Source organism: Notechis scutatus, chromosome Z (assembly GCF_049901735.1).
Source record: "Notechis scutatus isolate UNSWTSFEM ecotype Mainland chromosome Z, rNotScu1.2, whole genome shotgun sequence".
NCBI classification, from domain to species: Eukaryota; Metazoa; Chordata; class Lepidosauria; order Squamata; family Elapidae; genus Notechis; species Notechis scutatus.
In genome coordinates this window covers 102045418-102050882 of record NC_142025.1, presented here as the reverse complement: position 1 = coordinate 102050882, position 5465 = coordinate 102045418, and positions in this window count along the sequence as shown.

Below are 5465 nucleotides of genomic sequence, written 5' to 3'. Positions count from 1 at the left end.
TTGTCAGTATGTGGATGGGACTTGAGGAGATACTGTCCTACCCGAGAGAAATGCAGTCGAAGCAACACAACCCCAGTCCAATTCCCGATTTTAACTGCAGTCCCCTGTATTATTTTCTTTTGCCCATCTCTGGTGAAGAGCATCTGCTGAAAGACATTTCTTCCATTGTCCAAGCCAACCTGCATCTCCAGCTCTCTATTTCCATGTGCATCGTTCGCATCCCACAATTCCACAAATGCAAGCATCTTTATGCATTTTACAGGAAAACTGCCATTTCAACAGCGCTTTGACAGCCACTATATCTTTTTATAAGAGAGGGGATTATAACATTTGGCAATCTAGTTTTGCTTTTAAGTCACTCAAGTAAAAAGGACATTAATCATCTGATCCAATTAAGCTGCTGCTTGAAGAAATGCTTCAGTTCTATTATTTATTCAGTTTTATTCCCTTAAGCATTATAGTTGGATATAATGTAAAATTATTTGGTTGGGGGGAATTCAGCCATTTTTGGAGGAAAATAATATTTTGGAGAGAGAAAAACTGTTTTGGTCCATGAAGCCTGTAAGATGTCTTCTATCTAACACATAAGAATAATTTTGCCCATATTAAAGGAACATCTCTAGATTGGAACTTCAAATGAGCACTCTAACATCTGTTCAAATATTTACACCCTCAAACATATGATGGTAGGGCTAAGGGCCACTTACAGAGGAAGGTTTGCTAGAAGTCTTTAACTCTTTCTCTATTTAATTTTCCTGGCCAACATTATTTCCCTAGCTTGTTTCCCTCAATCTCATATTCCAATTTTAAACACAGGTGGGTCTTTGATGCTAGATGTGTAAAAATCTTAGATGGGCTTTTGCTGGGCAGAATCCATGAGACTAGGAGGAGCTTAAGCATTTACAGGGATGGGGAAATGATGTGAAATAGGAGTCAAATAGTTGCTCAGGAATACAATGAGATGGGATTGGCAGAGTTTGGCAGGTTAAGTAACCTGTTTAAGCATCTGATTCTCCTCACAAGATGATCATATTTCTCTGATGTTATTTTTTTTTAATTGAAATAGAAGACTGGGCTTAGGAGAAAAGAATGAATTGGTAGTAAGAAGTGTAGGCCCTGTTTAGTGGTTATTCAGTAGTCCTTGATTGCAACCCTTTGTTTAGCTACTGTTTAAAGTTACAGCAGGTGACTTAAACTGGTCCTTGCACTTAAAACTATTGTAGTCCACCCCTCCAATCAAAATTCTGATGCTTGGCAACTAGCACATATTTACAATGGCTGAAGTGTCCCAGAGTGATATGATCTTCATTTGCAACCTTCCCAGTCCGCTGCCAACAAGCAAAGTCAGTGGGGAAAGTGGATTCACTTAATGACGGTGTGAATCATTTAACTGCAATGATTCACACTAACAAACATGGCAAAAAGAACCCTAAAGTCAAGTGTGACTCAACCCGCTAGCTTAGCAATGAAAATTCTGGTCTGAAAATTGTAGTTGTAAACTGAAGACTACTTACATGAATGTTATAAATGGATTGTACTGTAAATCTGCCATTGATTATATTCTATGTTATTTTAAATATAGTTTTATACATCTTTGTTGTTTTTATTTGTATTTTGTTTATTTTGTGTTTTGATGTTATCTTAATTATTGTGAGCCACCAAGATTCACATGTGTAAGATGGGTTGCTACTGAAATTGAATTAATAAATAATAATAAATAAATGACTATGAAAATTAAATGTTTGGCCCTTTGTATGCTTCTCACTATTGCTTTTTCATACCGATCTTCTGAATGCAAATTGCTCTGAATGTTGCCAACAGAAAATTGACCCAAATGCAAACTGAACAATAGGTATATCTTCTGCTATGCTGGAGTGATTCTTGACAATTACTGTTTATTCCTTTTTGTTATTCTATTTTTTATTTTATTCCAAAAATAGTTTCAAAAACAAATTCAAAACTTCAAAAAAAAAATTATATTAAATAAACAACAACAAATTGAATTTGTTGAAAACCCCAACCCCCACAAAACAAGACATTAAAAAGTGCATTAAAAAAAACCCTAACACAGACACATTATCTGCCCTGGTTGAATACTGATTAATGTACAACAATACTAGTTTCCCACTCATGAGAAACACCTCCCCCATATTTTTAAACTACTAAATCTATTTGCAATTTAGTGGCCTGTTATCTATATATTAATGACCAAGTTGTTAACAAGAATAAAAAAAAAAATAACATTAATGTTTCAAAACTCTCTGATAACAAACTGTTATTGCAATCAACTCATGGAAAATTTACTATAGCCAAGTCATCCCAAAAAATAAGAGTGATTTGTCCTGGATCAAATATCCATGTTTGCTTCTTACGACCATCTCTTATCTATTATTGTCTGCTTAAATATCATAGGATCAATCTCCAAAGTCTGTCTACCTTCCAAAAAAGGTCCAGGATTAAATTGTCTTCCAGTTAAATGTGATAAATCCATTCCTCAATTTCCTTCAGACTTCTTAAGGAAAGTTAATTTATCGCTTCTCCACTCAGTTATTGTTTATTTCTTTACCATAGTTAAGGAAATTATGAAATTGTGATGCATGAACAATGGATGAAGTTTCACGTACAGCTTTGGGGCATAGAACAAGGATTATCAGTATCACAACAACTGGCCATTAAAGATATGAAAATATCTCACTCAGAATTGAATTAATTTTTTAAAATTCCCTTGGCTTTAACTATAAAATATATCTTAATTATAATTATGTCATGTCATATTATGTTTATTTCCCCCCCCCACTTTTTTATAGCACTTTTATGTGGGGTTTTTTGGGCAGGGGTTCTCTTTGACAATGTATCACAATCACTATTATTTTTATGTTTTTCCCTTTTATTCTCAATTTTAAAAAGATTGAAAATGTCCAGCTCTAAATTAAACTAGTTTTTCAAAACTTGTCTTGGCTTTAACTGTAAAATTCATTATAACTATTTCTCAGCTTAAAACGTCTTAAGGAATCACATTCACATTTTCTCCCACCATCCTCCTTCACTTCCAAAATGTATTAGTTTCTTGCTTGCCAGCAGGGGTCCCAGGAGTATGGAATGAGCCAGGATCCCTAGCTCAATCTAATTTATTTGCAAATCAAGCCAGTTTCTCCCTGGAGGAAACACTATCAGCAAAAGATCAGATGAACTGAAGGGGACTGAACCTGCTGAGACATTAACTTTCTCCTGTTGACCCTTTGGAGTCACCTTGATATTCTAGAACCTTTATAGTGTATTTAATTCAATCTAGAGTATAGGTCTGTGTAGGAAGAAACGTGAGACATCTAACATTAGCTAGGAAGTGCACTGCGACTTCTACCTGATTATTTTTTATTTTATTCTCTGGCTTCCAAGATCTTTCTCCACAATTATCTTCATTTATAAATCAGCTAGAAATATAGAATTAACAGTGGCCATCACTAGAAAATTTTTGTCTCACATTTACTATTAGTTTCCCTACTTCATATTTCTTAACTGAAGGGAATATTTTTCTTCCTCTCCTACCTTGTATTCCTAACTCTCCAAATCAACTTTGTCCCCAAGAACCCAATTTAATTTCAGATTTAAAAATTAGGCTCTTGTTTGTTTCTTCCTTGGATGCTATGCCCTTATTCAGTAAAATCTAATCAGGTCTGTTTATTTTATCATATAGTAATGCAGGCATTTTTATTATGCTACGAAGTCTGTTATTATTATCATTATGGTTCATCTCACAGCTAGCCAGATGTTCAGGCTGGATTTGGCATTTTGTTCAGCTACTGAGTCCTTCCTAAGGACCTGGAATAGGCAGATCTGGATGTTTGATGAAGTTACAAATATCACTGCAGGATGCAAGCTATTCCAGGTAAAGCTATCTTTTGCAATTGATGATGAATTTGTCAATGCTGATGGTGTTCAAGTGGTGCTCCAGTTGTTTTGGGATTCCACCTAAAGTACCTATTACTATTGGTTCTACCTTTGCTTTCTTTTGCCAGGGCAGTCCTACCGTGTTTCTCCAACAATACGGCCTCCACCAATAGGAAGCCCCACCATGTCTTATTGGCATAAAATCAAATTAAGCCCCTCCCCCCAAATTAAGGCCCATATTAAACATGCGAAATGGGGGGGAATGGCGGGGGGGGGTGCTTGCCATTAGGAAGTACTTTTGTTGCATGCCCGGATATGGTGCTGCCTGCGTTGGTGGGGCACTTCATATCGGGAGACCTTCCACCGTTGCTTTCCCTTCTCCCTTGCTGCCGCGGCGTTAGGCATTTGGTGCAGCCATGTGCGGCTAGTCAGGGCTCCTCCCTGCAACCGGAGCCCTGAGGAGATACTTGGCTTCAGGCGCTCCCGTCTTCCCTTTGCTTTCGAAGGTAAAGCAAATTATTTTACAAAGCCTCCCCTGCCCGAGAGGGCAGCCCAACCCCATGTGGGGAGGCGAATCTCCCGGGGCCTCTTCGGTTCCTCCCCAGCCTCCCTACACTGCGCGCCTCTGACGCGCCGGTCCCTTCAGCCCAGCGAGCTCTTCCACCTCAAAGAAAGGCCAGGCGGGAGGCTGCGGAGCAGCAGCAGCGGGTCCGAGCCGCTCGCAGCAGAAACAACCACCACCCTTAGCCTGACGCGGGGAGAACGACCGAGGTTAGCGCCCACCAGCCCGTCCTTCCCGCCTTTGGAGGCACCTGCACCGAGCGCCTCCGCGGCCAGCCTAGTCACGCCGCTTCTGACCGACTCCTTCGGGAGCGCCCGCCAAGGGAGTCTTCGCGGCTCGGTTTCCCCTACCGGCAGGTCCTCCTTTCGTGCGGAGGGCTGCAGGGGAAGGTGCTCGCTCGAGAGGATCTCTCCCTCTCTCCCCTGCAAGGTCAACGTCTGCGCTGCGGAGGAGGTGGCTGCAGCCGGTTCCTCCTGCTTGCTGAGCCGTGGCTTTGCAGAGCAAATGAAGTGCTGCTCGCCCGGGCGAGATTTGGGAACGAGGGGCAGGAGGAGGCACGCACGCATCCGCGGCTCGCTTTCCCGGCTCTGCCCAGCCTGCACGGCTCTGGCGCAGCCCTGGTGGGCAGTGAGCACCTCCCTGCCGGACCCTCCGCTCATCCCACCAGGGCCGTCGGTAGGGGAAACTGAGCTGCGAAGACTCCCTCGGTGGGCGCTCCCAAAGGAGTCCTCCCAAAGGACTGGCCTCATGTGGCTGTGCCAAGTGCCGCGGTGTTGCTTTAATGCCGCGGCAGCAAGGGAGAAGGGGCAGCAAGGGAGAAGGGAAAGCAACGGTGGCCCGAACCCGAAGGTCTCCTGAACATCCAAGCTGTCGCCGCCCGCCCACCCACCCGAGGATGCAAGGGGGGAATTAAGTCACCCAAAAGACGGCCTAGCCGTTTTTCAGGGTCAAAAAAAATAAGGCCCGGCCTTATTATGTGAGAAACACGGTATTTCTATTTTCAGATCTTTGTATT